Source organism: Manis pentadactyla, chromosome 7, assembly GCF_030020395.1.
Source record: "Manis pentadactyla isolate mManPen7 chromosome 7, mManPen7.hap1, whole genome shotgun sequence".
In the NCBI taxonomy this organism is placed as follows: domain Eukaryota; kingdom Metazoa; phylum Chordata; class Mammalia; order Pholidota; family Manidae; genus Manis; species Manis pentadactyla.
Window position 1 is genome coordinate 78,828,527 of NC_080025.1, and position 12,761 is coordinate 78,841,287.

At 35.9% G+C, this 12,761-nt stretch overlaps 1 long non-coding RNA gene and 1 other non-coding gene across 2 annotated transcripts in view; both read left to right on the plus strand.

The window, feature by feature from the left end:
- Positions 1-12,761, plus strand: part of LOC118917073 (uncharacterized) — a 38,462-nt gene that overhangs the window by 8,313 nt on the left and 17,388 nt on the right. Inside the window, exons 2-3 of the long non-coding RNA XR_008998493.1 lie at positions 4,554-4,676; positions 9,859-12,282. This is a non-coding gene — a long non-coding RNA (uncharacterized LOC118917073). The remainder of the gene's footprint in view (positions 1-4,553; positions 4,677-9,858; positions 12,283-12,761) is intronic.
- Positions 9,081-9,182, plus strand: LOC118917110 (U6 spliceosomal RNA). Its single transcript, XR_005026678.1, has one exon. It is a non-coding gene; the product is annotated as a U6 spliceosomal RNA (small nuclear RNA).

Consider the following 12,761-nt stretch of genomic DNA (forward strand, 5'->3'; position numbering starts at 1 on the left):
GAGGTCACAGAGTTACTTGGTATATACATGAAGCATCTGAATGACTGAGGTTTCCACATTTTACCTTGATATTTTGATACAGCATTTGAGGAAACCCTTCATTTTCTTCTGCCTCTACATTGAAGAGAAAGAGCTAATATAATGTACTATGTCTTTCAGAGAATGCTAATGGTTTAACCCACTACTTTCAATATTTTAATCTATGAAAGAATTGCTCAAAACTAGTGACTAGTTGTGTTTGTCCTTCTTTCTCAAGAAAAGAAGATTTGCTATGTGTTGGCAATCAAAGGAATACTTAAGGCAAATTTCTCCAGGACCTTGGAAAAAGTGGCAACAAATAATGGATTTGTCCTTCAAACAAGGTTTCAAGCAAACATCTTATCAGTCTCTTATCAGGTACAAATCCATTTAAGGTAAGACCAGACCAGCCATGGGCAATTTTTCTCATTAAAGTAGTGTTTAAACTGTTGTTTTCAAATGACATAGGAGACATATCAGACAAACAACACCTGCAAGACTTGCTGAAGTATTGATTTTTCATCAGTCAAAAAGTTTACTAAGCAGATGAAAAATAATTTGCCTTCACAGTGACATTTTCCTAAGGTCTTGCTAATAGTCAAAGGCATTGTTTTTCTGTAAACTCTCAAACTTTAATTACCAGAAAAGGTTAGCATAAAAACCAAGGACATGGTGGTAAATTAGAGGTCATAGAAAAATTAATTCATTTAGGTTTGAGTGGATTTTTCATCTTGTTTCTACCTTCCCACTTAAGCTCCTCTCCCTTCCCTACATGAATATACTTTCCTGTGTTCACATGAATTCTATTAACAACAATGAACAGATGTGGGGAGCTCAGCAAATTACATATTTATATCACTAAGTGATATTGTTCAGTTGGAAAAGGAAGCATATTTTATAACAGAGGAGGATGGATTGAAGGCATGGAGATTCTTAATTCTACATTTCTTTTGATACTTACTCACTGAGAGTCCCTGGAAAAAAACTCATTTGCTCTCTCTAGGTCCCTGTTTTCATGTCAATAAAGATTAATTATTGTTGAAGATGACCTCTCAGGTGCGTTCCTGAAAATCTCCTTGTTGACCCATTATAGAATTTAAAGTTCTCAGCTAAGGATTTTGAGTAATTGTTGCTTTTCCACATTGAGGAAAATCTTTGATAACAGTTCATTTTGTAAAAGTTCCTTCCCTATGCAGGGACATCTTTACAGTGTCACAGACCAACAACCATCTCATTACTGCTAGTTCTGTTTTCTGGAAGAACTCAAAAAAAGTCCAGTTAGGGCCAGCCACATGACTTTGGTCCAACTCATTAAACATTTCCTAATGCAGTTTTGAATCCTGAGTCAATGCTGCAACTGCAAAAAGCAGGTGCTGGTTATCCATCATTAGTGACAGTGGCAGGACCAGCCTTCTCCTGTGTGTGACCCCTGCTGGGCTTCTGGCTGCTCTGTCTCAGAGCTCCCTCCACCCTTTCTGAACCTGATCCTCCCACTCCTGTGGATTCTGTGAACACTTTATTCTGATTAAGATAGATCTAGTTAGGTACAATCAGAGTTTTTAAAAATAGGTCTAGAAACTGACAGTCAAGATGCCTAATGACATTCCATGAAACTTCCCCACGTATTTGGACAAAAATTCCATCGTGCTTGTGTATTCTTTCCCCCAGACTGTGGACACTCTTCCTTTGACATCATTTGGACAGTTCCTAGAACTGCCACCATCCTGTAGGTCTCCAGTGCCACTTATCCATAGTGGTTCACTTACTTTTTATTGTTCTTGACACCATTCTCTTAATAGTGTAGACTAGAGATGAACTACCTTTTGGTGCCACAACATTATACTTTTAGTTGAATTTATTGTCAACTAAAATTCCAAAGCCTGCTCTTCCCTGTCCCCCACAAAATATATATGCACTTAACTGATTTTTCAGACCCAATAGAAAATCTTAAAATCCCATCAATCTCACCGTCAAACTCTATAGGATTGTGTATCTTAACACAACAACAACAACAAAAAAAAAAAAACTTGTGTCATCTGAAAAGCTGGCAATACTGTTTTTGCCATTTGGCTGAATTTTGTTTATCAGGATAGAGTAAAGGACCAGGCTTGTAGAGAAGAACCCTAGAAAACTGTTTTGGGGAGAAAACGGAATGGAATGTCAACTTGGCAAGATGCAGCTGAAGATGAGTAGCATGTTCAAATACTAAATCACCCTTTTTGAGATTTAAAATACATAATGATGATTAAAAGCTGGAAGAAACATCCCTCCAAACTGACAATGATCAACTAATTTAGCATTTCCCAAATGGTATTTTTCTCCTAGTCTGTGATCTGCCTTTTCATTCCTTAAATGTTGTCTTTCTAAGAGCAAAAGCTTTGAAATTTGATGAAATTGAAATTTTAAATTATTTCTTTAATATTCTTGTTTCCTTAGTTAGTCTTTCAAGGATTTTTTGCCTACCCCACAGTTATGAAGAAGTGAGCTCTCTCCTTGTATTCTAGTGTTGGCTTATTTCAGCCATTGTGGTAATGATTTCCCCATTCTCTTCCTTTCCACAGACTCACCATTAGTTGGCCGGAAAAGAGAGTAAGCTTCCAGTTGTTGAGAGTCTACGTCAGCTAATGTGACAGGTGCAAGGTTAGGCTCAATTTAAAAAGAGCAGATTGAACATTGGTAACACTCAAACCATTACACCCAAAGACTACTCTGAGAGGTCTTTCCTAACCACCCTATTAAATACAGCTTCTCAAGTTACTCTCTGCCACATCACCTTGGAAATTTTCTTCAAGTCACAGTTATCTTTGAGGATCTTGTTTCCTTGTGTACCTTTATCTCATCTGACCCCACATTAGACTGTAAGCTTTTCTGGCTTATACAGATGTGATGAATCAATGGATGAACCAGTAGGGGCCAGGTTACAGTGTGGCTGACAGTACTAATATAAATGTGGGGTTGGCAGCTCCCACCACTTCAGCCTCCAGAAGCTTTCCCTGTCTGTCACTTTCACCCACTACAATTATAATGTACTGTATTGGGGTAAGGCCTTTACACCGAATCACTAAGGCCATTTAGGGAGACAGTCTCTCTTTCCCCACTTCAGTGAGAACTGGGATTCTCTGAAACTTATGTGTTCATCCTTTCATGAGTAAGAAATGATTCAGGACCAGGTAATGGGGGACTTATTAAGAAGATTGCTTCTTTCCGCCATTTCCTCTTTAGCCTTTTGGATGGGTAATTAGCAACAGAATATTGATTTTCTTAGATTGTTGCCTAGTAGCATAAACTTGGTTAAAGCAGTCCTGCTGGCATTCTATAAAAGGCTTTCTTTTACTGGTGTTTATCATTTGGCTGCTGAAATTCACACTGGGTGAAACTTGGCCTGACCGTTCTCAGCTCAGTTGCAACTTAGAAGAAAACAGATTCTGCTTTGCTTAAATTGTTTTCGATTGACTGGGTAAGAATAAATTAAACGTTCTCATAGGTGATAGCTTCTGAATTCAATTAAAAATATCATCAGGCAGCTGCTTTTTTTTTTCTGGAAGTACAGAAATGATTTTGAGCTACTTAATTGATTTTCTTATGAAATTTTTTGACTGACAGACTTAGTCTAATTCTTCTCAATGTTTTTCACTCACACTACCATAGGAATATAAAATAGGAATCAGAAAAAAATTCTAATTATCTTGCTATAGTGAGAATCTGAGTTCAAATTTTAAAGGTCAGTCAATCCATCTCTCCATTTGTTCATCTGTTCAAACACTGATTCATTGATCAAACATTTATCTCTTCATTTGGCCCAGGTTCACTGCCTAAGCATTTAATACTTACCATTCCTGGGATATTTTGTTTACAAATGACCCTAGTTTCTAGTCTGTAAATTTCAAGCAGGCTGTGGTCATGTCTATTTTATTTACTGATGGATAGTAAGTACCAATAATAGTGGATGGTGCATAGTAAAATTTCAGTAAGCATTTGTTAGGAAGGAAGGAAACAGGAAGGGAGGAAGGGAAGGAAGGGACAACAGAAAGCAAGGGCAGGAGATTGTGAAATAGGCTGCCCACCGCACTCCTTGACAGGAGGAGACTGGGAAGACACATGCCTAGAGGCTAAAATTAGCCAAACTTTTCTCTTCTTTGCTCAATAGAGGCCAAAGGAGCTTCCTCAGATGTCTTACCCCTTGGTCCTGTGGGTGACTGTTGTTTCATAAATCAAGAAGGGGATCTGTTGGGTGTCCCACTATGCCACAGAAGGCCAGGCTGTGTTCTTCACACGTGAGAGGACAGAGGCTGTGCATATTTTTCTCTTACTGGTGCTGCTGAGGGGTCCAGATTATGAGACAGGAGCCTGGAATCCTATTTTACCTCTGCCCACAATTCTGTGTGAAACTCTAGGCCCCTTGTCTGGCCTTCCCAGGCCTTTGTTTCTCACCTCAAAAAATGAGGATCATGATAATAGGCATGCTTGCCTTCTTGAGTCTTGTGAGGCTAAAATATGCATCTGTGATAGTTTTAACTTTATGAAGGGTTTTTCAGGATGGAACCCCATCATAAACTGAAGATCTATGCACATAAATCAACTTTTTCAGTGGGCCCTGGAACTTGAGAGTCTAGGGATGGTTTGAAGCAAAAATTAGATTTCTACAATACAACAAAAAAGTAAGTTGTATTTGATGCTGTTAAGAATTGGGACAATTCTACATGTTTCAATCTGAAAAAGACTTGTGTCTAATTGACGAAGAGAGGCTTTGTGAAAGAAGCTAATTCCCAAGGTGTACATATTAAATGGTCCCATTTACTTCAGCATCAAAACCAGTTGAAACTTTACCCATAGTGCTAGAACTCAACAGACGAGGGATGGAAGGAGGGGACAAGAGGAGCTTTTGGGGTACTGGTATGTTCTATTTCTTACCTGGTTGGTGACTCCATGGGTAATTATATGTGATAACTGACCTATACATTTATGTTTTGCTCCTTTTCTTTATTTGTGTTATGCTTCAACAATAAAGTTTAAAATAGGATACAGAAAATGATTTAAAAATCACCCCAAATTCACCACTCAGATGTAAGCACTATTAACATTTTGGTCTCTGTTTTTCCAGTATTTTTTTCTTTGTATGTATAGGTACATCTACATAGACACTAACCTCCTCACTCAAAAAAAATAAAACAAAAAATCCACAAAACCATTTACAAATATAGAAACACAGTTTCAGACACATTTTCTTATATATAAGCAGGATTTTACTGCATATTTGTAAAAATGAGTATGAACATGGCTTTAATAGTTTTCCCAGTTACAGAAAAATGCTTAATCAAAATGTAAATAATACAGACTATATGCAAAGAAGGTACAATTCATCTTTGACCTCATGACTCAGAGAAAATTGATGTCTTAAAATTTTGTCATAAATAAGACATCACAAGTCTTTCCCAAATCAATCTTAACAAAATAGAATACCTGATTCTATCTTTCAGGTCCAATTCTGCAACTTACAGTAGTAAAGATATTGCTTCACAAAAATAGAAAGTTTTTTCCACTAGGCCATAGCTTAACCCCATGAAGTCATTGAGGCATGCCTGGACTTGGCTCTTGGCTTCAATAGGTTGACAAAGTTAATATTATGTTAGCCAGTATCTGAGAGTCAAATTTGAAAGACTCAGACTTTCAAGACACAAATTAATATCTGGGTATGCCAAACACACTCTCATCTTTGCACCTGCTGAACCTTCTGCCTGGAACCCTCCTTCTCCAATTACCCACGTGGCTCTCTCCTTCATTCAGATCTTTACTTAAATGTCACCTTATTGGAGACCTTCCCTGATCATCCTTTCCAAAGTAGCACATCCCACTCCCTGATACTATGAATCCTGTCTTACCATTATCTGACATTTTATCAAGTATTTTGGGTTTTAGAATACTAGTCAGGTCTTCTTTGTTTTCTTCATGTGTGTCTGGCACACAGTATATAATTAATCAATTTTTGTTGAATGAATGAAGTATCTCCCCAGATGTGACACAAGTTAATTGCCTTCTTGGCTCATTCTCTACCTCTAGAAAAGTTTTTTTGGGAAAGGTGATCAAGGCAAGGAGGTATTGTATTGCCATGATGTCACCATAATGAAGAATGCACTTAACAAATGCACTGAACAAAAGATATACTTTTGTTCTGTTACTGTGATTTTAGAGACACCCATCATCCAGGCAATCATAAGGGTAACCAACTGATATACTTACAACCCTTCTGTACCTGCATAAACATTTTTTGAGTCTCAGTACAGTGTTCAATAAATTACATGAGATATTAGACACTTTATTATAAAATAGGCTTTGTGTTAGATGATTTTGTCCAACTGTAGCTAATATAAGTGTTCTGAGAATGATTAAGGTAGGCTGGGTTAAGCTATGATGTCTGGTAGGTTAGATGTATTAAATGCATTTTCAACTTAAGATATTTTAAACTTATGATAGGTTTATCAGGATGTAACCCCACTGTAAGTTGAAGATCTGTACACATAAACCAGCTTCTGCAATGACCACTTGAACTTGACAGTCTAGGGGTGGTTTGAAACAGTAATTGGCTTCCTATAGTTCGAGCTTGGGGCTCTACTTATTTTCATTCATAAGATTGGCTTACAAAAGAGATTGCTTATGCTTCCCTTCTCATTTTGGTGTCGTAATAGGATTACAACATAAATTAATCAAATAGAAAATAGAGAAAAATCAGTGAAATAAAAAAATGGGTTCTTAGAAAAATAAAATTGGCAAAACTTAGGCTAGACTGACCAAGGCAAAAAAGAGATGATTCAACTTAATAGATCAAGAATGAAAGTGGGATAAGACTCTCAACTTTAGATAAATAAAAGTGGCATTAAAAGGAAATGATACAAACAATTACATGCTAATGAAAATAACTGAGATTAAATGAGCCAATTCTTATACAGACACAAACTACCAAAACTAACTCAGTAAGGAATAGAAAATCTGAATATGCCTGTAACAAGAAAGGAAATTTAATTAGTAATCAACAACTAGGTACAAAGAAAAATCAAGGTCTGGACAGTTTTACTGGTGAATTCAACCAAACACTTAAAGAATTAATAGCAATTTTTCATAAACTCTTCCAAAATATAGAAAAGGAGGGAACAATTTCTAAATCATTCTATGAGGCCATTTTATGCTGATAACAAATCTAGACAAGGCATCAGAAGAAAGGAATACTATGGACCAATATCTCTTATGAATATAGATGCCAGTCTTCAGAAAAGTGCTAGCTAACTAATCCAACAACAATATGGAAAGGATTGTACACCATGACCAAGTGGAATTAGTGCAAGGTTAATACAAGATTGATCCAAAAATCAATTAATGTAGTATTTCATATTAATAGGCTAAAGGACAAAATCCCACATGATTATCTGAATACATGCAGCAAAATCATTTGACAAAATCCAGTATCCTTTCATGATAAACACACTTAAAAAATTAGGAATAGAAGAGAAACTTCCCAACTCATAAAGAGCATCAAGGAAAAGCCCATAGCTAATATCATACTTACTGATGAAAGACCAAAGGTTTTATCCCTAAAATCAGGAACAAGACAAAAATGTTTCTTCTTGTCACCTCTAGTTGACATTGTACTAGAGTTTCAAGCTAGTGTATTTAATTAAGAAAAGGAAGTAAAAAGTTTCAAGATTGAAAAGTAAAAAGCAAAACTACATTCACAGATGACATAATATTGTGTTTGTGTTTAGAAAATCCTAAGGAATCCACTAAAAAACTATTGGAAGTAATAAGTACTTCTAATCAGTAAGACTGAAGGATACAAATCAATATACAAAAATCAATTGTATTACTATACAGTAGCAATGGATAACCTTACAATGAAATTTAAAAAACAATTTTATTTACAAAAGAATAGGAAGAAAAAAATAGAATAAATTTCACAAAAGAAGTGCAAAACTTATACTCTGCAACCTATAAGACATTGTTGAAGGCATTTAATGAAGACCAAAATAAATGGAAAGACATCCTCTATTTACAGTCAGTTGACTTTTAACAAAAATGCCAGAACGATTAAATGGGGGAGAGAATAGTCTTTCCAATAAATGATACTGGGACAACTGAATATCTGCATGCAAAAATGAAGTTGTATTCATACCTCACAATATAGTCAAAAATTAAGTAAAAGTGGATCATAGACCCAAATGCCAGAGCTAAAAATATAGCACAAAGAAGAAAACATAGGCATACATCTGTTACCTGGGATTTGACAATGATTTTTATTTTTTTAATTAAAAAAAATTTTTTTGAAGTATCTTTGATACACAATCTTACATTGGTTTCAAGTATACCACACAGTGGTTCAACAGTTACCCATATTATTAAATCCTCACCCCCACTAGTAATCAACTTATATTATGATTGAGAATTTTTGTGCCCCTTTATCCCCCTCACCCTCCCCACTCACCCCCCTCCAACATGGTAACCACCAGTCACATCTCAATGTCTTTGAGTCTACTGCTATTTTGTTTATTCTGTTTTGCTTTGTATTTATATCCCACAAATAAGTAAAGTCATATGGTATTTATCTTTCTCTGCCTGGCTTATTTCACTGAGCATAATACCCTCTAGATCCATCCACTTTGCTGCAAATGACAGGCTCTCTTTTTTATGGCTGAATAATATTCCATTGTGTGTATGTAACAATGATTTTAAAAATATGACAACAAAAGTATATGCAACAAATGAAAAAAATAGAGTAATTGGACTTTACCAAAACTAAACTTTTGTGCTTCAAGAATAGCATCAGTAAAGTGAAATGATATTGTATATCAACTATACCTCAATTTAAAAAAAAGTGAAATGACAACCCACAGAATGGGAGAAAATATTGCAAATCATATATCTAATAAGAGACTTGCATCTAGAATGTATAAAGGTCTTTTACAACTCCATAATACAAAGACAATCTAAAATTAAAAAATCATAAAGTATCTGAATAGAATTTCTCAAAAAAAAAGATATACAAATGACAAATCAAAACCACTATGAGACACCACTTACCTTCAGCAGCACATATACTAAAACTGGAACAATACAGAGATTAATATGGCCCCTGTGCAAGTATTCCATATTTTTTCTAAAAAGATAAATAATGATGTGGAGAAATTAGAACTCTCATACATTGCTGGTAGGAATGTAAAATGGTACATTTTGGAAAACAACCTGCAAATTCCTCAAAAGTTTAAAAATACAGTTACACTATGAACCATCAATTCCATTCCTAGGTATACCCAAGAGAAATAAAGACATATGACCACACAAAAAAAGTTGTGCATGAAAGATCATAATAGCATTATTAATAATAGCCAAAAAGTAGAAACAACCCAAATGCCCATCACTTGATAAGTGGATAAATAATAAATGGTATAGCCACACAATGGAATATTATTTGGCAATAAAAAAGGATGTAGTACTGACACATGCTACAACATGGATGAATATTGCAAACACTATATTAAATGATAGAAGCCATTCACAAAAGAGTACATATTGTGTGATTTGACTGAAGTGCCTAGAATAGGCAAATCCATAGATACAGAATTAGTTTAAGAGTTATCTAGGTCTGGGAGGACTTGGGCAGTGAGAGTTAAAGAGAACATGGTTTCTTCTGGAGTGATTAAAATATTCTAAGCAGCTGATGTCTATACAACTCTGAAAATATGCTAAATAACATTGAATTTTACACTTTAAATGAGTGAATTGTATGATATGTGAATTATATCTTAATAAAACCTCTACCAAATATGTCAATACTGTATTAGCTATACACTACAGTCGTTGAAGAGGAAATCAGTGAACTGGAAGATAGTACTGAGAAAATCCCTCTGAATGCAGCACAGAAACATTGAGAAACAGAGACTACCGAAGACATATATTGTTTGAGAATCTCTGTCATATATGTAGTGGAGTTCCAGAGAAAGAGAACATAAAGAATAGGGAAAAAGAAGATATTAAAAGTTATCATGGCTAAGTATTTTCTGTAGTTTCAGATAGATCAAAATAGCAAGTCTGAAAGAGCTCATTGGAATTGAAGAATAGGCTAAAAGAAAACCTTACATGCTAATCAAAAGAAAAATCATATTGCTCATAAAGGAATTATATTTAGAATGACAAAACAATTCTGTTTGTTAGCAAAGGGTGCCACAAAACACTGAAACATCTCTAAAGTGCTGAGGAAAAATCTACTTTTTACCTGATACTCTATGTCCATCTAACCTACCATAGAAGAATTAAAATAGAGACATCTCAGATATCTAAAAAGTAAGTTTTACTACTCATAGATTGCTTTGTAAACTACTAATTATTGCAATTCAACAAGAGGGAAATTAAACATGAAAGAAAGCTTTGAAATCAAGAAGCAATGGAAAAGCAAAGAAAGTGGAATTATGTTGGATAAATTACAAATGCCACTGAACACCATCCAGCCATCCTGTATTTCATATCAAGGTATCAAGCAGTTTGATCTAAGTTGATATTGAACAGGTATAGGGTCTTAGGCTATACTGAGATCTGTTTTGGGCTTGAAAAGATGGAGTTTTTACAGATAGAACTGAGATATATTTTAAATGTTCTTCAGGTGCATGTGTGTTCGTGTGTGTGCACGCACATGTGTATGTTTGAAAGAGAGTCACATCAATATGCTGACAAGTCTTCCCTTCTCCAGTCAGGAAATTTGTGGTCAGCAAAAGACCAAATCATGGATATGCAGGCATCAGTGCTTCAGCACTGTTTTTCCCATGTTTATTTACCTGCTGCTTCCTTTCTCCGGCCTTACACTTCACTCATCTCACCCCTGTTCCCTGTTCTCTGTCCCTACTGGTAGTGGCCCTCTCACTGATTGTTAGGCACTAGGTGAGGAGAAAAAAAGCTATTCAGTATATCACTATTGTAGAACCATTTGGCACTAGTTACATCTAATCTAGAGTCACTGACCACTATTAAACATGGATTTTTGCCTCTTTTTAAGATCATATTATATTCAATATATAGCTTGAAGATGAAATGAAATTCGCCAGACTTTGGAGAAGTAGGTCTCCTGTAACTGACACAATGTACCTAGAATATACGAGTCATTGCTAGCCTGCTAAGCACCGCTTCACACCATCCACCAAGTTCCCATGCAATTCCCTTTCAGGAAAACCCACTCTACTGGGGTCCAAGCAGGGCCTTACTGGATGGTGACTTTTGGTGTAGTGACATGTTATTCTGGCCTCAGTGATCTGATTCATTGCTTCGAGCCTCATTCTCTTCTTCAGGTCACATTGTTTACTTGTCTCTTTCATCTTGTGAGGGACTACTGCGTTCACAGCACACCACATTCTGAGCACTGACGTCAATGATCTGATGGTTTCCAGGCAGTTGGCAGAGATCTGCTCACAGTTCTATCACTCATCCGCTTGAACGATCATAAAGAGAAAGCCAAGCAGACCCCTTTCCACACTTGTGCTATTTTTATTCTTAGCACTCTACTGAGACTTGGCAACAGCCAGTGAAACCAGGAGCTATTTTGTTTGGACTAGGTCAGCAGTCATCCTCGGAGATGTTCATCTATCTTGTTTGTTATGGCACAGCGGTCTCTGTTCCAACATTCCGTCTGAATCATAGATGGCTTGGATAAATCCACCTTGATAAATCACATAGAGAGCTGAATCACAGGCATTAACTTTTGAAATTCACATTTAAATCGAGCATTATTAATAAAATGGAACTGGTATATGCCTACCAACATTATTTCTTAGTTAAGAACTAAGAAACAAGGATGCAAGCTCAAAGAATTCCAGTTTCTCTAAACTATCAAGAGATGTTTAAGTATATGGCTTTTTAGAAAGACCGGTTTCACTGTTCTTAGAGTTCTAATTATATTAAAGAAGGTGTTATTTCTTTTTTTGATGTATCAAAGTTGAGTGATTTTTTTTTAAAGGAAGGAATAATTAGGGAAATGAGGTGTCCTCTGTAGAATTAAGCTAGGATCCTCTTAGTAAAGTTTGTGTGTAGATCTCTAACCACACTTTGTGTTTTGACTTTCATGCTTATTCTCTTGCTTATTATTCTCTTTAAAAATACAGGTTTCCTATGATATTCAGACTTCTTTATGAGTTCTAGTGTCACTGCAATATGCCTCTCATCCTATCTTCAGATCATCACTTCTGCGTTTTCCACCTTTGGTACCTACTGAGGTCTTCACAACCATCTCATGAGGTAGGGCTATCAAATATTGGCGCGCCTTTCCATTTTGCTTCTGGTGTGAAATGTTTTTCTTCTTATAATTAGTACAATTAAAATAAAATTAATTATGCTTCAGGAATTTTACAATGCCCAGTGAAATACCAGGACAAATGATAAGGTGTTGTAAAAACAGATCGGAATTTCTGACTCAAGAGTCAGAGCCATTCTGGGTACACAGTGAAATCAACCTGACACCAAGCTACCGGGAAGGAGGATGGCATCTAGTAAATGTCAAAAATTCCTGGAGGTACACCTAAAACAATACTATATTTGGCTTCTTGGCCTCTTCCTTGTTTTTCATGCATGCCTCTCAGGCCACATGTTGATATTTAATTGCATTTTCTCCTCACCCCCAACTCCGGCACCAGCCTACCCTCTGCCAATAGTGCGCTTTATTTAAAAAAAAAAAAATTAGCTACATAAAAAATTTGAGATACAGGTTATGGAGAAAT